Consider the following 25,421-nt stretch of genomic DNA (forward strand, 5'->3'; position numbering starts at 1 on the left):
GTTGCCAGATTGACGGATGATAGATAGACCAGAAAGATTCTTGAATGGCTACCAAGACAAGAGGCATATCGAAACAGAGAACAACCACCGACTAGATGGACGAATGATATAAAGCGAATCACCACAAATTGAATGCAAGAAGCTCAAGATAGAAATCGGTGGAAAATTTTAGGGGAGGCCTACGTTCAGCAGTGGACAAATATAGGCTAGGTGATGATGATGATTATTTGTTAATTAATACCGGTTCTTTATGAACTGGCATTTTAATATTTTGTACTTCCATTATGTCAGTAAAATGGTTTCTTTATATGTGTTGCACCTGCTAAAACTCGTAATCAATTATAATAATCATTATCTTCCTACGTCATTGAGTAATTGTACCTACCTGCTTGTGGTGATAAAAGAAAGTGTCAAGAAGAAAATTATAGTCTAAAATTAGCTATACAGGTATGGTATGCTGTTATCAATTATTATTTCATTATCAAGAGTGGGTTTATTATAAACCGTAAAATTACACAATACATTCCACAGTGAACAAATCATGGATTGTTGATTGTTGTTATTTTTACTTCTTAAAAACGTCCATAAATATGCCCCCTTTCTAAACTTTGTTCATATCAGTAGAGTTTCAAAGTATTTTGATCATAAATTTAGTAAAACAACTTGACTGTATTTTACAAATTTTATAAACATTCTAATTATAATCGATTCATGGAAGTTGAAAACAAATAAGTTACAAATTTTTCAAAAAAAAACAAATTTGAAATAAACTAAGATAAGATAATTGGCATACAAGGATTTTATTCTGAATAGTAAAATACGGAGATACAAACTAAACAAAAATAACACTCCTTGCATTTTATCCATTCCGCTCTAATTCTAATGAACACATCTCCATGTATTCCCTAACACTGATGGCAGATATCTAAAACTATTACTTTTTCCAATAATTTCTCCATTTGAAATTACTATCTTATTTGTCTATCTCCAAATGACCAGTTGGTATTCATTATCTTTAGATTTTTAATGTCACACCATTTTCTGTGTGCGTTTCTCCACTCATCCAGTCGTTGTGTAAATTTGTTGGTAGTTCCAACAGAGTTTGGTCCTAAGGCGATATTCTAAGCTTTATCGAATCTCATATAATTCGTTATATATATATATATATATATATATATATATATATATATACAAAAAACCGAGGCAACGGGTACCAGTGAATATTAAAATATAAAAAAGTAACACTGGGAGATACCCTTTATCTCAGTGAGAAAGCAAATAAAACTCATTTGCTTCGTAGTAAGTGCTTTTTATTAAAAGTCTAAGCTTTCGTCTATGTTTATAGACTTCATCAGAGTTTATTTACAAAAACAAATAACATATTATGATAATTGGAGCCTACTAAACTATTACAAACTTACCCAAATATTAACACAAAAACTCAACGTGATTTTGGTAGTGAGGATTTTGTTTTATTAGCTCCTACATTAACATGGCTTACATCTGATGATCCCCACGACAGCAATCATCTCCCAATCTTTATAACTAGATACCAGATACATCAAATTCTCAAATATTGACAAATGTTTTTGGCGCTTAAAAAATTGTAATTGGTCCAATAATTATATTAGTGAAACTAACCATTTCCTACCTATACTCTATTCGCCTTCCTGCCGAGGCACAAATCGAGAAATCGGTAATTTCAGCTGAACGAAACAGTGTCCCATGGTAAAACTCTTCTTGCGAAGACGCTGTGCAGCAACAAAAAACTGATCTAAAAATTTACAGCAGAAACAAATGTGAGAACCTTATTACACTAAAAAGAACAAGAGCCAAATATAGACACACTATTAAATTAAGTAAGAAGACTTCATTGAGACAATATATTTCCTTCATAAATGATAATACTACCCAAGCCTGGTTTGGAAAAAAATTGGACAAATACTGGGCAAAAAATAACCTTTAAATCTCCAATCTCTTTTTTATTCGAAAGATTATCATTAACAGTCAAGGGATAGCCAAGATTCTGGCAGAAAATCTAGCCCTTAGATATATTCTTCCCTTTTATCCTTTCCCCACTGTCAGCCTTTCCTTATCCATCCACAGTTTCACAAGATACCAATTATCTGAACTCTCCTATAACCCATTCCGAACTGAAATCTGCACTCAAATCCTGTAAAAACACAGCTACTGGCCCTGATGGCATTCCCTACATATTCTTAAAGAAATTGTCACCTCCATGTTTATATAAATGTCTCAAAATATATAATAAAATGTGGCTTTTCCGCAAATTCCCAAATGAATGGCGAACGTCGATAGTATTACCAATTAAAAAAAATGAACTACCTGCCTCTGCCCGTGATTCTTATATGCTTATATCTCTTACCTGTACCATATGTAAAATACTAAAATTATCAATAAACGTCTTATATGGTATCTTGACAAATACAAAATTATACCGAAAGAACGATCTGGTTTTAGACGACACAGATCCACTCGCGACAATCTTGTCCTTCTCCAGAGTGACATCGCCATGCCAATAAATGAAAAGTATGAAGTAACTGCTACCGTGATTGATATAAAGGAGACATTCAACACTATTAGTCGATAAAATATAATCGCCAAGCTAAAGCAACATAATATCACCGAAAATATATTTCATTTCATACAAAAATTTTTTATCTCAAAGCACCTTAAAAGTTTCTGTAAATGGTGTCTTCACTTCTGTTTATTCCCAAACCATTGGTACTCCTCAAGTTTCAGTATTAAGTTCTATCTTGTTTAACCTCTTCATAAGTGATCTCTGTTTTAATTTACCTTCTCTTAACGCCTTTACGTTAGTAGCAAGCACTAGTTCTAAAATTTTGCAAGAGGCAATAAAAATAATAATTAACAGGACTCACTCTCTGGTACTAACTTTATCCCTAGCAAAATCCAAAATGATTAAATTTAGCAGACGGCCTCCAATGCCTCCTACACCTATATTTATAAATGATTTACCTCTTCCCTTAGTTAATCATTGTAGAATATTGGGTTTGACATTTGACTCTCGCCTCTCTTGGAAGCAGCATATTTTTAAGTTAAAAAGTTCCTGCCACAAAAGATTAGATCTAAATAAATAAATCACTAAATTAGATTATGGCAGCAAGAGAGATCTGGAATCCTTAAACTCTATCCATAACACAGCCCTTCGACTCTGTCTAGGCTCATTTCGTTTCAGCCCATCTGAGAGTCTCTGGATTAGACGGCAATACCTTTTCCTATGCTGCATCTTTTTTTTTCTCACCCCCTTAATTATGTCTACCGTTTACTCACAACAACCTATACTACGCCCTCTCCAATAATAAACCCTATATTTTCTATATCATCTACAATAACAATCGACATAACTTTACACTCACAAATCCCATCCCATTCCTTCCAATTCCTCATTGGATTATGCACCCCTTCAAACTAACACATATTTATCAAAACTCAATAAATACGAAACACCTAAAGAACTCATGATAAAAGCATTTTTAGAAATTATACAAACTAATCACTTTGATCAAGTATTATTTATACACCAATGCTTCCAATTCACCTTTGACGTAAGGAAGAAAAGCTTTCATATGAGTATCTGAATCTTTGGGTTGAGATTGAGTGTGAGATTGATAATTGTGGATGCTCCTATTGATGAGATTTTCGCGGTAACCGTTTTGGATGAGGGCTTGTTTTAAACTAGAGAGCTTAGCGGGTCTACTTGCGTCATCGCAAAGGCGTATTTATTTGGAGACAAGGGTATGAGTGACTGAATTAATTTGTGAAGGTAGATGATGAGAGTCGGCATGAAAGTAACGATTGGTATTATTGGGTTTTCGATAAACAGAGTGGTGAAAATCTTGAGATTGGTTTTTTTATGATAACGTCGAGAACCGGTAGGGATGAATCAGTTTCCATCTCCATCGTGAACTGGATACTAGGATGTATACCATTCAGATGGGTCTGAAAAGCCACTAAAGCATCCCTGCCGTGAGGTGAAATGACGAATGTTTCGTCAACATATCGTAGCCAACATGGAGGTTTGAGCATTGATGTGGATAGTACTCGGATCTCAAAATCTTCCATAACGATATCGGCAATTACTAGAGATAGTGGGGAGCCCATTGGGGCATCGTTTATTCCACGAAGAAGCGCAGATAAAGTAATCGTTACTGGCAAATTGTGGTTTTTTTATTATTAGGCTCAAAAGATAAATATGTAATGTCCCTCGTATTTAATGGTAAATGTTTATCTATATATAAATCAATGTTTGAAAATCAAACAAATCATTTCATATTATTATGGCCATTATATTTTAATAAAGATTACAAAACACCTTGACTTATTATTATATTGAATTTTATTTCGCTGATAGATAAATCGGTACGATGAGGAATATACAGGGACTATTTATAAATTTTAAGTAAAAGTATATAGCAAGTAAATGTTTAAGGTGATTGATAGGTGACTGATTAAGCATAATTTGTCGCTTTTTAAAGCATTCTCCTTTTTTCTAGATAGCATCCCATTAGCGACTTTTGCTATCATATTAGCCATCACTTTATTAACTACTGAAAGGAGATTAGCTATCGTTTATACGTCCTAGCGTCTGAGGTCCTAGGTCTGAGCTTAGGTGAGCGAGAAAAATATCTTTATAGGAAGATATTTTTCTCGCTCTTTACCACTGTGTAACAGCGGCAAACATTGCTCTTCCACCTAACCCCCAAAGATAGATGATAGATAGACTATATTTAAATAATGAAATGTGTGTTTTACAATAAATATAAATTATAAATTATTTATTTTTTTAAATTATTAAATTTTTAAGCTGCTCGTAAATTAATCGCTTGTGCATTGTGTCATGTGGAACAATTTCACCCAATCATGTCAACATTAGACTGATAATTGCATTCAGTGCAATTTTCAATCCCTATGACAACACGATCGAGTTTGACAACTTCATCCAAATAAATTTCAAAATGTCACGTTTCGGCAATGAGAATGTTCAAAGTATAAATGCTAATAACAATTGCTAAAAATTACTGGTCATGGCAATCAGAATTCTATAAAACCATACTTGAATCTCGATCAAGAACACCACAACAAGATTATAAATATTATGCGTGGTAATAGATCTTCTATAGTAGAGAACAGCAACGAATCTAATGTTAACTTAAATTTTAATAATTGTACTTTCACTAACTGTACTTTTAATAAATAAATGTTTCGTTATGTTGAGTTATGATTTTTTTTTTTCGAAAAATTATCCGCCGAATATCCTTCGGACATTGATGAATGCCTCATAATTTCATGACAAATTTCTCAAGCTCGTTGCTTGGTAACAGCACGAAGCCTTCGGCTTCGTGCTGTTACCAAGGAACGAGCTTTCGATTGTCATGAAATTATCTCGTCTGTTATCAATGTCCTAGGGATATTACTACTGAAAATGAATGTCTAAATAAATATTTTGTATGTTTAGGTAAAGTGAGTGAGGGTAGTCTTGTGTCTAAGATTATGAACGTCAGTCCTATAAGTTATTCGATTGTACAGGTATAGTGGAATTCTCTCTTAAATGATTTTATGGTAAAAACATAAAGCATGTAGTTTTCGACGATTTTTCATGTTTAGCCACTTTACTACGGTGAAGATATGACTTCATGATCCTTTCAAATTTCCTGATGCCAAAAATTAAACGCAAACAAATTCAGTGAGACACGCATTGTAAAGCACGTCACAATAAAATAATTTAATTTTGATAAAACCAGAGCATTACATAATAATGACTTGGTGGCCCTACTTAATAAATTACAGCTTTGATACAGTAATTTTAAAACGGCGTATGCTCTTTGTAAATAAATACTTACGTGATATGTAAACCTTAAATCTTCATCGAACCAAACCTCTAGGCTTTTAATCTTTTTGCTAAAAATTAAGTTTTCATTTCCTAAGATAATTCGATTGACATAATTCTCTAGAAATATTTTCCTATGGAGATTCCTCCCAAATATGATACTCTGAGTTTTGGATGTATTCAATTTTAAACAATGTATTGAGAAAAAATCTGCAGATGATGAAGGTCATGGTTTATTGCATTTACCGCTTGATCACACTCGCTTGGATAAAATGACATATAGATTTGGGTATCGTCTGCGTAATAATGCTGTGACCAGGACAAAAACACAGAGGAAAATTAGATGTGTATATAGAGAATAAAATTGGAGCTAATATAGATCCTTGATATAGATATGATTATATAAAAAACTATTTCCCCTCCTAAATGAAGGAATTTTCACTTATTTAAAATGGTATTTTAGAATTCGTACGAAAACAATCAAACTGATGGGAATTTATAACCTTTTCTAAACTCTGCTTCATGTACACAAGTACTAGACTATTATCAGAGATAGCGGTTATCATGTACATAGGTAGGTTTATCTCAACAAAGATAAGATAAACTTAATTAAAAAATACATCTTCGGTATTATAACATTAGAGATATTTTTAGTATTTTATAAGCAAGCGATAACTGCGTTGCATATTTGACCACATTCCTACTTTGAACACTGGACACGTTACAGGTCAGTAGTTATTATTTATGTTAACGATATCAATTAAAACTTTGGGACTTTACATTATGAGTTCTTTAATTTAGTATATTACAGCAATAAATTAGGTCATTCATTTATTTGGTTTTTAAGGCGCTGCAAATATAAAAACAGTGCAATTATCATTGCATATCACTGCATTTATAAGTATATTATTTAAAACATTAGTTCTGTTAACATTAGTATTGATTGAACACGAAGTAAATAGTAATTTGGAACAACAACCCGTACACCTTCATTTTTTTAAGTTGACAACAGACTGATGGGGTCATTATAGTGTCAAACCCTCTTGTTACCACTTTCAACTATTAGCTTCAGTCTATTGTTCTAGCGATTTTTGCAAATTTAAATATTGTTAAAATAATTTAAAATTATATTTTCGGTTCCTGTTTTGTTAATGTTTTTTTGTTTTTTCCTACAAAGGTTACATTATTTATTATTACAACTTTTATTTTTTTTTTTATTTATGGAATTTAAGGTTATGTAATGTAAAAACACTGTTTTAAGTTCCTCAGAACATAGCCAACTTGATTTCCGTTGAAACATCAGCTTTATAAGAAAAATTATTATTTTAAACTAACTCTTTACTTACTTGATTGTGACTGCGAGCCCCAATATTTGTTCGTTGAATCAAGTCTGCATTTTTGGGACGGTAAATTTCTAGAATTTCGATTCTCATTCATTTAAAGTTCCCTCTCCTAAATAGATGTTGGTTACTACAATTGCAACCTCTTCTCTGTCGTTAGCTTCTTATTAGTTGTTCAAAATTTAACACTGTTCATTGTCGGATGTTTCTTTTTCTAACCTTCACTGTGTTAAAAAGTTTTCGTTCCTTGCCTATCCGCAATCTGCAATCAGCGAATCCGCAATGATATTTACCTTGGAATCCTCCAGTGCCTCTTTAAATAGAAACTCGGAATAAGGAGGAAATAGCAGGGCTGACAAAATATATCCCTGTCAAACTTCTCTCCTAATTTCTCCTTCTGCGGATGTGGAACCTTCGATCCTAACTCTGTCGTTTTGGTTCAGTATAATTTGATATCCTTCCAATGATGATGTTCAATCAGCAGTTTGAAGTCCTTCCCATCTAAACCTACTTCTTGCAAACGTTCTAATAGTAGGTCATGTCTTACTTTAACCCTTTGAGACCTGACTTTTTTATTTTCAAAAAAAAAATTTTGTGTTTTTATATTTCAAAAGTCTTCAATTAGTAAGATAAAATGAAAAAAACTTGTGTACGTTTTAAAAAAAAAAAATTTATTGTACATATGTATGTACATATGGTCTTAAATATAAACTCAACACTAAAAATATATTTACTACAAAGTAATTATTATTACATATTTATTGTTCATGAAAAGCTGCAAAACAGTTTCTAGCCTTAATTAAACACAGATGTATTTTGCATTTTGTACAGAACACATGACTACGTCCATTACAATCTGTGTTTTTACACCTAGTAGCCTCCTTCTTAGAATCAAACTCCGGTATGTGACCAAAATTGTCCGTTTGTATTTCCAAAAATGCTCTCGTCTCTCCTCGTCTTTTAAATGTTGAAATAGAAGGCTTAGGAGATGAAGATGCTGGTCTTCCTCGTTTTCTACTTACTGAATTGACCATATTTATTAGGCTTTCGGCAACTCTGACTCTGAAGTCTAGAAATTTCATTCGATCCTTATTGGTTGTATTACATTTGTCGCAGTCCTTCCTGTATTCCAGCCAGCTGTTAGTGAGAGCGAAGTCGATAATAATTAATCATCTGGTCCATTAGATCAACTCCGCCCATTCCATAATTATAATCTTTGACAATTTCAGGTCGGTTAACATCTACGTAACAAGAGCCTTTTTTGTCCCATCTTCTAACTATGTCTAAATTACCTGCACCAACATAATTGGAGGCTAATTTCACAGTCTTTGTATCTAACCATTTGACTAGCACCACATTTTTTTCTTTATTGACGACTTCATCTACGGAACCTCTCGGTAGTTTCAGCATTTCATTGTCTGGTAAAATTCTTTGTAAAATCTATCTATTCGAATAGTCCCTCCAGCATATATTTTTTTGGCCAATAATATTTCAAGTAGTTCATAGGATGAGAAATAATTGTCATAATATAATTTGTGGCCTTCACTGGTGGAAATTCTTTCGGCTAGTTGAAGAACGATAGATGCCCCTAATCCATGTTTTGTTTTATTATCTGCATTCAGTTCTGTAGATTTACCCTGATAAAAAACAAAATCAAAAGGCTGACCACTTTTTCCGCACAAGACGAATAATTTTATTCCCCAAGGACAGGGCTTCCCCTTCACATATTGTTTTACTTAAAGTTTTCCTGTGTAAGGAATCATTTGCTCGTCAACACTTAGTACTTTTTCAAGTTCAAGCTGTAAACATCTCTTTCTGACAGCGTCGATGATAGGACGAACCTTATAAAATTTATCTGTATCACCTGTTGGTCTTTCCAAATTGTTCACTAGATGTAAACATGTTCTAAGCTGGAAAAATCTGTCCCTAGACTATCTGTTATCTAGGAACATTCTAATACCAAGGCTTCTTTCTCAGTACATCCTAATTTTGGGAAATTTGTTTAAATTTCCAATCATTATATGAAGTGCAAATAAAATTTTAATTTCTCTCTCATTAGTTGGTCTAAAATTTTTTCCATTCTGTAAGGCATATACATTTGTAAATGTTGCTATATTTTCAAACAAATCATTTGAAATATACTTCGAAAAATACTGAATTGGGTACAGTGGCTCTGTAAGACTTGTATTTGGGGAAGTAGGATGCCATGTAAATGTAGGAGTCTCTATTGATGCCTTAGTCCACTCTACGGTTCTCTTTTTTGTTTTAATTTCTCTTTGTTTTAGTTTTTTAGAACAATCCTTTTCTGAGAAACATACTTTACTTCCTAATTTTTTTGTACCTGAGTAACCTGCAACTTCATCTGGTATATATTCGTCGTCTGAATCATAAGTTCTCCCTAACTCCTCATTATCATTTTCGCTGCCATCACCTTCTTCCAGTGTCTCAGTGTCACGTCTGGTCAAAGCATCAACCCCTGGTCTTATAATAGATTTATTCTCACAGTTATTCAGAATTCCATCCTCCTCGTCAGAACTCTCTCCTCCGGGAACTTCGAAATTGTCTATTTCTGATACGTTACCGTCCTCTATCAGGTCAACTCTTGGAGATGTTTTGGGTTGTCGAAATCATATTTTTTTCTTTTGTAATCCATGTTATCTGCAATCAACAATACTAAGTTAAAACCCAAGTTTAGACCATATGTACATACAGATGTACAATCAGAAATATGCTTTCAGACCACTTGTACATGCTCATGTGCATCTAAAAAATGTTTGTTTATTTCAAAACTATAGTTTTTATGGCATAAAAATGTTTTGTACTTTATAAAAAACTACTTACCTTATAAATCATACTTAAAAAGTTGGATCGATTTCGTTTCACAATAGATAACAGTTTCTCGTAAAATAAAACTAGCAGTATCGGTTACCAACTAAACAGCTGACACTTTACAACAAAATCGCTGACAACTTTACCTGTTGACCACTAGATGGAAGCAGAAGTTAAAAATGTGGATCGTAAATGTATATTTGAGTGACTGAATGCTATTTCGGTATAGATAAGCGAGTAGTTGGTATTTAACAAAACAATAAAAGCTATGTACATACACATGTACACAGGGTCTCAAAGGGTTAACAAATGCTTTTTCGAAGTCTACGAAGAATATAAATGTAAATAATTATGTTGGTCGTAGCATTTTTGCGCCAGAACTAGTAAACTGAACAGGTCTTGTCCCATTTCCATGCCGGCTCTGAATCCAAACTGATTGTATCCAATGATTGTTTCGTTTTTATAGATTCGGTTATGTATACTAAAAAATAAACCAAAAATAAAAACAGGAATTAAATAGGCTAGGAACACGTGCAATAAATGTAAGCAAATAACCGAAAACTAAACTTAGACATTTGAATTAGAGTTATTAAACAGAGCAAGAACCAGTGAGAAACTTGGAAATGGACGATAATAGGGAAATTACCGGCACTGACAAATTCAAATATTTAGGATTCATACTCTCAAAAAATGGATCCACCGAGCAAAAGATAACCAGCAGATTAGCACAGACAAGAACATGTATTAAACAAATGAACGAGGTACTGTGGGATAGACAGATTACCAGAAATACAAAGAACAGAATTTATAACACCTTGGTAATTGGGTAATAAATAAACGAAACAGGTCCAAAATCACAGCAACTGAAATGGAGTTCGTGAGAAGAAGCTGCAGAGTGACAAAAATGGATCGCATCAGAAATGAGGAGATAAAACGAAGAATGACAGTAGAACAAGACGCTATATGCAAGAAAAACGTTTAATTTGGTATGGACATGTGAGAAGAACAGATCATACAAGGTGGATAGCAAAGATTTCGGATTGGAGCCCAATAGGAAGGAGAAAAAGAGGTAGACCCCGAAGATCATGGAGGGATGAAGTGGACGAGGATATGGAAAGACGAGACCTTAGAGATGGAGAATGGCAGAACAGAAAGGACTGGAGACGTTGGCTGAAAGAAGGAAGGCGGCGACAGCTGTAAAAATCCTTGTATAGATAGATAGATAGAAACATATATTCATCATCAATTAGCCTATATTTGTCCACTGCTGAACGTAGGCCTCCCGTAAAATTTTCCACCTATTTCTATCTTGTGCTTCTTGCATCCAGTTTGTGGTGATGCGCTTGATATCATCCGTCCATCTAGTCGGTGGTCGTCCTGTGCTTCGATATGCCTCTTGCCTTGGTCGCCATTCCAGAATCTTTCTGGTCCATCTATCATCCGTTAATCTGGCAACATGTCCGGCCCAAGCTCATTTAGCCATGACTATTTTTTTCAACTGCATCTGTGACTCCTGTTCCTCTTCTTATTTCTAGGTTTGGTACTTTATCTCTGATGGTAATACCTAATATTGATCTTTCCATAGCGCGTTGTGTAACTCTTATTTTATCTTATAATAATCTGATCTTATCTTTTATCTTTTATCTTATAATAATTTAATGTTAACATATATTATACAGTTTAAAATAGACGACTTTAAAATGATATTGCCAATATTCCTGAGTTGTATTCCTGGGACGGCCTTATTGTAAGATAGTTCATTCGATTACAAAAAATCAAAATTAACTTATTTTTGTTTTAAATTTATTTTAAACTTAAATTATGGCTTATTCCCATTAACAGTAGTAATTGCATTAAGATGCCACACAATGCTCAGAATATCATTGACACAACACATCCGCACAGTATTAAATACCATAAATAGCGAGTTGGAACTTATAACGATTAAGAAAAGAAAGACCTCGTACTAGTGATGTAAAAAAGTACCTACCGGTAACAAAGTAACGGGTATTTGTCCAATACCTAAAGTACCGATTCCTCATTGTTAGAAACACTCGTTACTTTTGGTATAGATGACTAAACTATATAGTAAACTAAACGAAATGCCCGTAACATCGTTGGTAAAGACCAAAGATGGTAGAACGATGGTCCAGAAAAAGAATATAATATTTCACTTTATTAGTTTGAAATATTTTTTGGCTTTGAGTGGATGGGAGTTGAGAACTAACTCAGAGGCTTCGTTTTGGATTTAATTATTGGTCTTATATAATTTGTTTCGATTTATTTTTTTAAAATTATCTAATATCAAAATAGATTTTCAAAAAAGAAGTGCTGTTTCAGAAATCAAAAAAATTGTAGATTTCTTTCACCGAAGTTCTAACGCGACTGCCAAACTCATAGATACTTAAAATCAAATGAAACCTGACGAAACTCCCTTAAAGTCGATTAATGTTGTGGCAACAAGATGTAACTCGACATACTATGTGAAAGTTCAATGAACTTGATTAATCTTCAAACTGAAAAGTAATGGAAGATATTAAAAGAACTTTGCCTTATTATAAAGTCTTTTTATAAAGTCTTATTATAAAGTCTTTTGAAGCAGTTACTGTTAAAATAAGCACAGAAAAGCAAATAACCCTCTCCAAGTTATACTTATTATAAAAGGACTACTTTCGCCTTTAGAACGCATTAAAGTTAAAGTATCTAGAAAAAAAGGAAGAACTGTAATAATGTCCATTTTGGAAATCCTGAAAACAATATTATAATGGGTAAAGCTTCTTTCTTGGATCCAAGATTTAAAACAACGGCATTCAGCAACGAAGACAATTTAAAAAGAGTTCAAAATCAAATTTAGGATGAACTAGTTCATCTTATAGAATATCAATCTACTGAAAATAAAACCGTTAATGAAACAAATAAAAATATTAAGAAGGACCCATTGGACAATACAGAAAATTAAGATATGATTTGGTAGGAGTTTGATACATGCATAAAAAATTCTTTGCGTGTGGCAAATATAACAGCAGTCGCCATCGCCGAAATAAAAATGTTTTCTAAAGAGCCAAACATTAAAAGAAAAAAGGATCCTCTGGTTTGGTGGTGCGAGGGGCAAACAATGTATCCCTGGTTTTCTAAATGATCCAAAATGATTATCCATTAAATTATTATCCATTAAAGTTATTATTTTCTTTTGATTTTTGAAAATAAAATAGTTTTTATTATGTTTAATAAAATCTGAGTTAACCAAGTTTAAACAATTTTTATATATTATAATTATTTACTATAAGTACCGAAGACTATTACCTTTTACCTTTTAAATATTAATCACTAAAGCTATATTGTACTCTAACTGAAGACTAAAAGTATCGAAAGTAACGAGTATAAAGTACCTGGTATTTATATTTAAAGTAACGATTTGTTACAAGTAATCAAAAGTAACGAAAATTTACGTCAATGCCTCGTTCCTAGGCCACATAATGGGAAATGACAAATATAACCTGCTACGAATAATAATTGAAGGAAAGATAGAGGCCGAAGAAGAGTAGGCCGAAGAGTCATGTCGTGGCTTCGCCATGTTAGAGCTTGGACGGGCATGAACGTTTAACAATTACTAAGAGTGGAGCAGAATAGAGAATATTTTGATGTAGTAATCGCAAACATCCAGTAATGGAGTGCACCAAAAGAAGAAGAAGGAAACGACTAGCGAGATAGATACAAGAGTCATCATCATCCAGCCCCATTTTCACATCCATTGTTGGATATAGGCCTCCTCCAAACGTCTCCAGTTCTCTCTATCTCTAGCTGCTGCAATCCAGTTTGTTTCTATTCTCCTTAGGTCGTCGGTCCATCGGATGGGTGGTCTGCCTCGACTTCGCTTGTCGGCTCTTGGTCTCCACTCCAATAATCTCTTCGTCCATCTTCCGTCTTCCATTCTAGCAACATGTCCAGCCCACCTCCACTTTTGTTTATTGATTCGCAGTATAATATCGTCTACGCCAGTTCGTCGGCGTATCTCCTCATTTCTCACGCGATCTTTCAAGGTCAAGCCCAGCATTGATCTCTCCATTCGCCTTTGTGTTACCCAGGTGAATTGGGGTATTTGTTTTAAAAATGTCTCTCATCCTTCCATATGCCGCCCATCCCAACGTGATTCGTCTATTTAGCTCGCAGGTTTGGTTGTCTCTGGTTATTCTAATTTCATGACCCAAGTATGTGTATTTATCGATTAATTCTACCTTGTTGTTATTGATCTGTATCTCTTCGCTGGGAACCATATTGGTCATCATTTTGGTTTTCTCGAAATTTATCTCCAGCCCAGTTTCTTGTAGTATGTCGTTCAGTTCTTGGAGCATGTCTTTGATCTCTCCCAGATTATCTGACAGAAGCACGATATCGTCCGCAAAACGTAGATGGTTTAATCTTTGTCCATCGATGGATATTCCTTTCTGTTGCCATGTTAGTCTTTGAAATGCATACTCAAGAACGGTAATGAACTGCTTTGGTGACATGGTATCACCTTGCCTGACTCCCCTTTTTATCTTTATTTTCATATATATTTTTAACTATATTACAATATCTGTAGTCGTCCCTGCAATCTTGTAGTGCTCTTAAGATGGACGGTAGTTCCACTGTATCAATCGCCTTTTTAAAGTCTACAAATATCAATGCCAAGGGACGGTTATATTCGTTAGTTTTTTATATCAGGGTTTTTAGGCACTGCAGGTGATCGTTTGTGCCGTAATTAGGGCGGAAACCGGCTTGTTCCCGAGGTTGGTAAAAATCCAGCTTTGTCTCTAATCTGTTCGTTATTATTCGGGTGTATAATTTATAAAGATGGTTATTATTTTCATACTCTTATTTTCCTCAATGGTTTTGATGATTTTCTCATCTTTGTATTTTCTTAGGTCTTTTCTGATTTCTCTTGATATTTCCTTGTTCATTTTATCTATATCGTCGTTACTAGAGTTTTCGTCGCTTCTCAGTATTCTTCTTTGTTCCATTTTTTTCTGTGTTTCCAGACTAATTTTTTCTTCCTTCACGCTTTTGGGCAGCATTTCTTTTGAGCTTCTGTTATTGCTTCTACTATTATGTTATTTAGGATGTTAATATCATTTGTTGATGATTTTTCTTGAAGGAATTTACCGATATGATCTTCAAAATTTTGTTCGTTGTTTGGATGTATCCATATGTTTATTTGCTTCTTTTTTATCATATTGTGTCGTTCATAGTTGGTATTTAACACAATGGTGGCTCTCACCATACGATGGTCGCTTGATTTCGCAAATTTATTTAGCACTGTCACATCTGTAAATATGTATCTTTTATCAGTGATAAAGTAATCGATCTCGTTTGTCGTCTTCCCATCTGGGCTTTTCCACGTCCATCTGCGGTGAGGTTTCTTGTAGTAGTAACTGTTTATTAGGAATAGGTTTTTCTCTAGTAGGAAGTTTAAAAGAGTCTCGCCACGGTCGTTCCGTCCCTGACTTCCAAAATTTCCAAGAGCAGTTTCTGCTGGATCCAGTTTTGTTCCTATTAAAGTCTCCACATATAACTGTGAAATGTGTACGGTTGTTTGTGATGGCTGTGCTTAAATCATCATAAAAGACTTCGATCTCCTCGTCCGTATATTCTGTTGTTGGAGCATAGACTTGGATAACTTTTAGATTATATCTAGTATTTATTTTGAACGTGGCATGTAACTCTAGTGGATACTGATTGGACAGTTTTTAGATTTCCTGCTAGCTGTTTGTTTATGAAGAATCCGACGCCTCCTACTGACTCATGTTGTTCTACGTGATAGTAAAACAAGTGACCGGATTTTAGGGTCTCGAGGCCTTCACCTCGCCTTCTCACTTCACTAACTCCGACGATGTCCCATTTGATCTTTTCTAATTCTTTTTCCATTTCTTTAAAGCTTTCATCAGAAAGTAGAGTTCTAGTATTTATGGTTGCAATTTTGAAAACTGTTTGTTTTTTAAAGCATACTCTTGTCAAATTTGTGTCCCCCCCAGAATCCTTGGGACAGACTGATAAATCAGTGTGAGAGTATCTACTCACTTGGGGTAATTTCCGTTTTGTTTTAAAATCTGACATTTGTAAGGGTTTTGGCTAAGTTCAATGCCACGTGAGCCACTGCGTGTTGGCAAGGTTCCAAGGTTGGATACAAGAGTACTACCGTCCAAACTACAAATATAAAAGTGTTAGCATTCTTTACTGAGTGTTTTTGATTTTGTTTTAAATTCTGCATTGGACCATATTGTATGCATTCTGCATAACATAATCTTTCTGCATCAATTCTGCATAACATAATATTTCGAAACTTTCTTACAACGATAAAACCATGAGATAAACAACAAACTTAAAGAACTAAATTTCATAGAAACTAAAAAAACCTGGTTAATAGTAAATTTATGTACTGATAATCTGTTTTCACATAATCTACTTGAAATAATTTTCTGTTTGATCGTATTAACATCGATATCTCTGTAATCACAAGGCTGTATATAATGCTGATAAAAAAAGATAAGAATTAAAGTAGAGATAAACGTGGCAATATTATCTCTTTACGTTTTTATATTGCTTTAAAGATAATTTTTAATTATACATATACAGCTATTATACGAGTATTAGTTAATACTATAAATACTATAGTGTAATTCTATTGGGACTGCTAAAAATAGGACATACTTATTTACGTCTTGTTATACCTAGGCCTTCAACAAGTTTTCGACGCTGAATAAACTGTCGCTAAACAGAAAAAAGAGACGGAAACGACTACGGGCCACTTTGTGTCAGACATGGTTTTTCTTTGTATAACACCAGTACGGTGTTTGTATACTGCTATCTGGTGACACACAGATGACCATTAGTATTTATTAGTATTTTCTGACCTAACTTAATAAACAGCAAATAGGTAAAAGAAATAAAATAAGACTTACAATCAATTGAATTATACCACCAACGACCGATTTCGCATACTGCAATTTGCTATGCATCTTCAGGTCTAACGGTACCGGGTAAATTAAATGATGATTTAATTTACTCTGATGATTTAATTTGCCCCAGTCGCTTATTTTAGCAATTAAAGATATTATATATAATATGTATAAAGGTAAAGAACACTTGTAACAAATAGTGCTTTGTTGCAAACAATAATGGACAAGAAACTGTGTCATATTCGTTTAACCAGTTTGTCGAGAGTACTGAAACATTTAGGTTTGTGTGAACTCTCTAATGTTGTATCAAAATGGTGGCATTTTTAAGAAAATACATCAATAATAAAACCTGTGAAAATCAAAGGCAAGTTCTATACTTAGACAAAACTTAGATTTTCGCTAAAGGTAATATGTCAAAATCATCCTGGCAAGAAGGCACCACGAAATGCTATTCCTCTAGCCGTTCCAGTAATGGTAAAAGATTAATCATATTTCATGCCAGAAATCATGAGGGCTTTATTCCCGACGTAAGCTTATTTTTTTCGTCCTTAAAGAGTACAGACGATTACCACGGAAATATGGATGCAAATATTTTTGAAGAATGGTTTGAAGAGAATTTGTTAAAAAAATTATAGTACAGTATAACTCTCGGTCCCGGTCACGACCCATGGGGCGAATACTATGACGCTAACCAAGACTACGGCTTCGAAATTTAGAGTGGCACAGAGACAAATGGAACGGTCTATGCTGGGAGTGACGTTGTGGGACCGAACGACCAAATAAGAAACGAAGATCTGCGAAGATGGACGAGTATTGCTGATGTTGTGGAACGTATAGCGTAACTGAACTGAAATGGAACTGAGCACTGGGCAGGCGATGTAGCGAGAATGCACGACTCACGAGGCACGAGCAAAATTACAAATTGGAGGCCAAGAGCAGACAAACATAGTAGAGGAAGACCACCTACACATTGGGCTGACGACATCAGGCGTATCACCAAAAATTGACAACAAAAAGCACAAAACCGTAAAGAATGGAGGAGTTTAAGGGAGGCCTATGTCCAGCAGTGGACGTGATAAATGAAGGCTGTATGATGATGATGATGATGATGATTATGAGTATAGTATATTACACTGAATGATTACTATAGGTAAAATGTCATTAATAAAATAAATTTTACTGTGTGTAATAAATTATATATAAATATTATATTCATTTCATTTTCTTTTACCAGAACAAAATCCAACATTCTTACTGAATATATTTCAAGTGATTGGAATTAAATTTGAAATTTTAAAAATGGTTTAAGGTTCACTGATCATCGCTTAATTACTAACCGGTCTTTATACATGGTCTTTCCTTTATGTGTGTAACGCTTGATTAAAGAAAATCGTCGAATTTTACTCAGAGCAATTTCAGAAAACATTGGCGTGAGTATAGAATATGTCCATACACACGTTCACAAACTAGGTTATAGCAAAGTTTGTGCGCTTGTGTGCAATTTTTTGTTTTCTCCTCGTATTGGAAATACACAAATATTCGACCTTCCCGCTTCTTTTGGCACATCCTATTTAATGCAGTTAAAAATGACTTACGACAAAAGATAGTTGGAAAAAAGTTAAATGTCACCTTCTTCTCAATCAGGATAAAGTGATCAAAAAAATAAAGAGACTGGAAAAAAAATTAACTACCCCTCCTCTGAAGCTATTTTCTTGTGGCATTTTAAATTAATTTATATTTAAATGGGAATAAGCCACAATTAAAGGTTAAAATACGTTTATTGACGTTTCAATTTCCACTTCGGAAATCGTTCTCAAAATACAAACATTAGTAAATTAAATAAATTTTGTTTTTTGTTACTTAGTGAAAAATTCTTCTAATAATTTAATTTTATCTGACTCATCTATATTGACAATTCAGACATACCTTATACATTTTAAAGTAGACGACTTTAAAATGATATTGCCAATATTGTTGAGTTGCGTTCCTGGGACGACTTTACTTATAAGATAGTTCATTCGATTACATGAAATCAACTTTAACTTGAGAATATCCGTCAGAAAAGATCATAACATGTAATTCGTCTTTAAAAAGACAAATACATGCCATGATGACAGTAAAATTCTCCTGTTAGTGATTCCATAGTAAATTATGAGGGAAAAACCAGGAAAAAAACCTCATAATACTATCCCGACATGGTAAGTATTTGATCGTGCATTTAGTTTACCTTCAATAAACACCAAATTCCGATTTTTATATGTTTGTTATTTAAAAAACGTAAATGATGTATTCTCCATATGTTACTGACTTACCAATACTGGTATTTTTCTTTTAATAACTTCCTCTTTCAATATGGGTAACCAGATCCTACTACATTCTGCCGAATGTAGTATTGTGTCGCGAATTCCTCGGCAGAATGTAGTAGGATCTGGTTACCCATATTGAAAGAGGAAGTTATTAAAAGAAAAATACCAGTATTGGTAAGTCAGTAACATATGGAGAATACATCATTTACGTTTTTTAAATAACAAACATATAAAAATCGGAATTTGGTGTTTATTGAAGGTAAACTAAATGCACGATCAAATACTTACCATGTCGGGATAGTATTATGAGGTTTTTTTCCTGGTTTTTCCCTCATAATTTACTATGGAATCACTAACAGGAGAATTTTACTGTCATCATGGCATGTATTTGTCTTTTTAAAGACGAATTACATGTTATGATCTTTTCTGACGGATATTCTCAAGTTAAAGTTGATTTCATGTAATCGAATGAACTATCTTATAAGTAAAGTCGTCCCAGGAACGCAACTCAACAATATTGGCAATATCATTTTAAAGTCGTCTACTTTAAAATGTATAAGGTATGTCTGAATTGTCAATATAGATGAGTCAGATAAAATTAAACTATTAGAAGAATTTTTCACTAAGTAACAAAAAACAAAATTTATTTAATTTACTAATGTTTGTATTTTGAGAACGATTTCCGAAGTGGAAATTGAAACGTCAATAAACGTATTTTAACCTTTAATTGTGGCTTATTCCCATTTAAATATAAATTAATTTACCCCTCCTCCACGAGAAACTTGTTGCCTGGACTACAAATCGGCGTGCCCCAGTATGTATAAACATTTTTAAAAGACTTGACACTCTATAAATCTATAAAACTACCTGTCTTCAATTATGTACCTTTTCAAGATATTTAGGTATAGAATGAAAGAATCACATACCTATTGTACAAATTCAAAGTCAAATTTATTTTTAACATAGAAACATTTTTCCACTATTTACTTCTCCGTGAAGGAAATAAAAAGATCTATAATAAGTTATAAAAGTTTATTTTACATTAAAACGTCAATTAAGTCGTAAAATATTACCTATTTACGGAAATCATTACAAGTAACATTTAAATGTTTGGAAAGATAACATGAAAATTATGCAAGTTTTGCTTGATTAATCACTACAAGAAATGTGTAAATAAAAGAGATAAGAAATACTAAAGAAATGTACCTACCTACCTACTAAGAAAAAGCACATTCAGAAGGAAACATGGGCAGACTATTTTTGATCCCTATTTGTTAAAGGTGACGATAATGTACCCTAATTACCACAAGTGACGACAAATGAAGAAATGAACATTGAGCAGGGAGAGGTAAAAAAAGCATTAAGGAAAATAAAAAATAGAAAATCATCAGAAGAGGACAGAGTACCAAATGAACTCATACAGTACGAAGGACCAGATCTGATCAAACAACTATTATTAAAGCTAATCAAAAAAATAATAGAACAAAACAGAATACCACAAGAATGGAGATCAAGCATCCTAATACCTCTCTTCAGAAAAGGAAGCGGATTGCACCCGGAGAATGACAGAGGAATTAATTTATTAAACACAACACTAAAACCACCAAAGTGATAACAAATATACAGAATGAAATTATAACACGAGCAGAAGAACAACCAGATTTTAGATCAGGAAGATCATGCACCGATTCTATATTTATAATGAGGTAAGTGCAAGAGAACTCATTAGAATACAAAAAACCGGCATATTTAGGTTTCGTGGACCTTAAGAAGGCATTCGACAGGGAAAATTAAAGGGCGTTATTCACTTATTGTACACAAGGGAGGAATAATCAAAACGATTGAAAATATCTACCAGAACAACACAATAAAAGTAAAAGTAGAAGAAGACCTAATTAACCCAATCAAAGCTGGCAATGGGATAAAATAGAGGAATTCTCCGAGTGCTCTATTGTTCAAGCTGTAAAAGAATCTATGTAAAAACTATTTAAAATAATCTACCAATATCTCAAAGTGAAGATAATTTACAACGGACAGAAAATTTAAACAATAACAGCAAATCTACTGGGATGTAAATTAGAGTGTCAAATAGTAGAACAAGTGATGTAGTTTAAATTTCTAGGCATCACCACACTATGTAGCTAAGGAAGGCTCGAAACAGAAGAGGAAGATCAAGTAAATAGAGCTAACAGAGCTGCAGGTTTGCCAATAAAACAATATGGAGAAATAAAAATATCGGGAACGGAATGAAAGACAGAATTTACAAAACAGTCATCAGACCAGTAATGACATATGCGGCGGAAACACGAGAAGATAAAAAAAAATGCTTGAAACAGCAGAGATGAAAAAACCCTTAGAAAAATCGATGGTAAGAAACTATGGGACAGAGTTAGAAGTACAGATATATGACGGAGATGCAAGGTAGAGAACATCAAGTGCTGGGTAAGAAATAAAAAAGTAGAATGAAACTAGGATATAACCCAAATGACAACAAATAGAGCAGTAAAGACGGCGCGAAACAGTTCCCCAATAGAAAGAGATCAGTAAGAAGATCACGAACACGATGCAATGACAACTTACTGGATGCACATTGAAAAACAGAAAAAGAAGAAGTAATGTATTGAAATTAACGTCTTATGCCTTTTGTAATAGTCCATTTACACCTTTATGAAGGTTCTGTATATGGAATAAATTTAAATTTATGATAAAAAACAATGAATACTGGTTCAGGCCATTTCGTACCACCTTTTTTTTAAGTGAATTTAGCGTAGCTTTCTCAATGAAATTTTTATTCCGTACACTAAATGCCCACGAAACACACTAACTAAAGTCAAATATTAGTTACTTCGATTCAAATGAATGAACTAATAAAAAATTCTAGGGCATAATACAATTAGAACATGGCCTAAGCGTTATTTCTTTGTCGGTAACGTTCATAGCATCAAGATTAATCCTCTCCACATTGCGCAGTAAATATTAAAAAAAAATCTGAAAAAAACAATTTGATAAATACTTACTTAATTACTTTACTTAAGTATCCTCTTCAGTTCCAGTTAAATTGTTAGCTTCCAGTGCTTTACGACATTCAGGGCTTTCGTTGTCTTGCTTTAGGTCTTCTTAGGTACAGGGTTGTTGTAACTGTTTGCACACCAACAGATGATAATTGGTGTGCACAGTCATAAAGATGATCTTTAGTTTAGCTCTACTTTTTCAGGTTGTACTTACAGCGGGTGACTCCACTCCGCGACGGGTTTAGAGATTTCCACATGGAAAGAAGTAAGTTTGATCCGTCTTATTGTTCCTTCTTATTACGGATCGTGCCGGCTCCAAGGTATCCAGCTGTTTTCTGTGACAGGAAAATGCGGCGTGACTTTAGTCGGGCGGGTCAGTTGAAAGTGATCATACAAGGGATGACGGTGGTCTTTGACTTGTTTGTTTGTCTCGATCTCTGCGGCTATAGCTCTTCCTATCTTGGGTAAACCACCTAACTTTAAGCTTTTTGTCAGCTTCTTTAATATGTAAGTGGAGAGCACCTTACCTATAATATTGACGGGTTTGGCTCACGTGGTTTCGTTCTTAGTAAACTTTCAGTTTATCTATACTCAATCAAAAAAATATTGAAATGGGTCATACGCGTGATCTCTTAAATTATCCGATAATTTAGCTGTCCCAATGAGTTTTACCAAGAAGCGTGTCAGTAGCGCAAAACTAATTTTTTATTTAGCGTATGCCATATTAAGACCTCATATAATATATCAATTTAATCTAAAACATTTTCGATAGCATTCAGGAATTCCATCTTATTTGAATTTATTTTGGAAATTATTATTTTTTTTAACTATTTTTGGTTGTAACATAGTTTACTAATGGATTTCTTGAAAAAAAAGTTGTTGCTGGTTCAATAGGCGTTTGAGATAAAAAGTGTACCTTACCCTAATTCCTAAACACCATTATTAGCGTAGTTTTTGCTTCTGTAGCTTTAACGTCAACTGTAAATTGTTTTTTTAGTGTTCAGTGTGTCATTGTCTGCAATGAGTATTGCAATGGGCATTGGAAGTTCTGTTGTGGCGGCAAGAATTGTAGCGGTGTTAGGAGATCGCGACGGTCAGATCGAAACTATGAGACTGTTGGTGTTAGTCTCTCGTGGAGTGTCCAAAGAGTACGGTGACGATACGAAGAGGCCGGTCTGCTTACTCGAAAACTTGGTTCAGGTCGAGGCAGAACCACAACAGCTAGAGCATTTTGTCGTTTCTAGTGATTTGAGAAACCGAAAGGTCACGGCAGTTTTCCTTCAAAATCATTTGCAAGAAAGTGAGAAATATAAACGTACGCGAATGGATAGTTACAGGGTGACTTCATGCTGCTGCTTTATCTTCTCGAACTACCGTTACTGGGTTGCTGCTTTCCCGTGAACACGGAATGGCGAAATTGAATTTTGTACGAGATCACTTGTCTTGGATTGAATGGTGATGAATCACAATACAGGATTAGAGTTGTGTATTGTTTTCTGATGAATCGAGGTTCTGTCTTACTGGTTCAGATAAACGTGTAAGAGTGTATCGACGTCCAGGCGAGAGGATATTTTTAAGCAATTGTTGCCGAAAGTCTTCCATTTGGTGGAGGATTAGTTATGGCATGGGGAGACATACCGTTTAACTCTCGCACGGAGTTAGTCTTTATTGAGTATGGGACATTGACTGCGCATTGGTACCTGACACAGGTTGTAAAAGACCACGTCTTAACGTTTATGGTTATAATTGGATACAAAGCAACATTTATGCATAATAATGCAGAGCCCCACACTACTCAGATAGTTAATGAGTATCTAAGGTATAAATCACACAATTTGTTTGGCCTGGTCGCAGTCCAGATATCAATCCCACAGAACATGTTTGGGATGAGATGAAGAGATGTTTACGGAGTCATGAGCCGGCCCCCAGAAATTCAAAAGAGCGTTTCGACTATTGGTGCAGGAATGGAACAATTTTCCACAGGATGTGATCCAAAATCTTATCCAAAACGTGCCTCCTTATTTGCAAGCTGTTGTGAATGCCAGACGAAAGAATACTTGCTACTGAAGTTTATAAATTTCTTTTGTTAAAACAAAAGGCACATCAAAATAAAATTGTCCCTTTTCAACATTTATTATATCAAAGGAAAATTGATTATTTTCATTAGGTACTTTCAATAAACTTTGAAGGACAAAAACGTAGTTTTCTTCAAGCAATCCGTTAGTAAACTCTGTTACAACCGAAAATAGTTCAAAAAGAATAATAATTTTGAAAATACAGTGAAATTACGGGGTTACCCCTATTTTATGCTTAGCATATATATATACGTAATGAATGTATATATTCATACTCCCATTCTGTTGGTCTCATATGTTATATAGAGGTCATCGCACCAGGAAGTAATATACAAATCAGCAAAAGAATCCTACGGAATTAAGAAAATAATAAAAACCAAAAGCGAACACGATGGTGGATACACCGAGTAAAAGTGGCTTTCACTTATAAAAAAAGAAGCATGAAAAAGATATGTGAATAAAAAAGTTTCCAAGGGACAAATAACTAGATACCAATAAAAACAAAATTACCAAAAAGGCAGTAAAAAATGCAAAACAAAAATCCGAAAAAGAATTTGTGAATATCTTAAATGAAGGTTATAAAAATGACAGCAGATTATTATGGAATAGGATCAAAGCAAAAGAGAACAGAAATATATGATATAAAAGATTTAAACTAGAAGAAGACAAGCCTGAGCCCAAGTGACACACAAACCTCAAGGGAAGAAGACAACAGTTCATGGAGAATAAAGAAAAAAGTCATCGAAGCAATAAAAATAATAAAAACGGGAAAGCTGGAAGGAAAGCTAAAAAATTGCAATCAAAGATATGAAACAAAAATCCTGGGAAGAATTTGGGAATATCTTAAATGAAAGTTACAAAAATGACAGTAGATTATTTTAGAATAAGATCAAAGCATTAACAGAAAGCGGCAAGGATCCCTGAGCATCCTCTAACCAGCATAAACTCCTACACGCCGCATAAGAAGAAGAATCGCTTAATAAGAGTGTATTTAAATACAATTTTTTATTTAATAGAAACATGCAAATAATTACGTATTAAAATTAATAAATT

The 25,421-nt window shown here is 33.8% G+C and overlaps 1 protein-coding gene across 2 annotated transcripts in view; it reads left to right on the forward strand.

Annotated features, from left to right (window-relative positions):
- The window catches only part of LOC140449555 (uncharacterized), a 100,402-nt gene that overhangs the window by 18,947 nt on the left and 56,034 nt on the right, over positions 1-25,421 (forward strand). The window contains exon 1 of one of the 2 annotated variants that reach the window (XM_072542774.1): positions 6,514-6,599. The exons of the other annotated variant lie outside the window; for it this stretch is intronic. The gene's annotated coding sequence lies outside the window, so the exon portion shown is untranslated. Of the gene's footprint in view, positions 1-6,513; positions 6,600-25,421 lie in introns of those variants that run through there. 2 annotated transcript variants of the gene reach the window in all.

The sequence above is a fragment of the Diabrotica undecimpunctata genome, chromosome 1 (genome assembly GCF_040954645.1).
Source record: "Diabrotica undecimpunctata isolate CICGRU chromosome 1, icDiaUnde3, whole genome shotgun sequence".
NCBI classification, from domain to species: domain Eukaryota; kingdom Metazoa; phylum Arthropoda; class Insecta; order Coleoptera; family Chrysomelidae; genus Diabrotica; species Diabrotica undecimpunctata.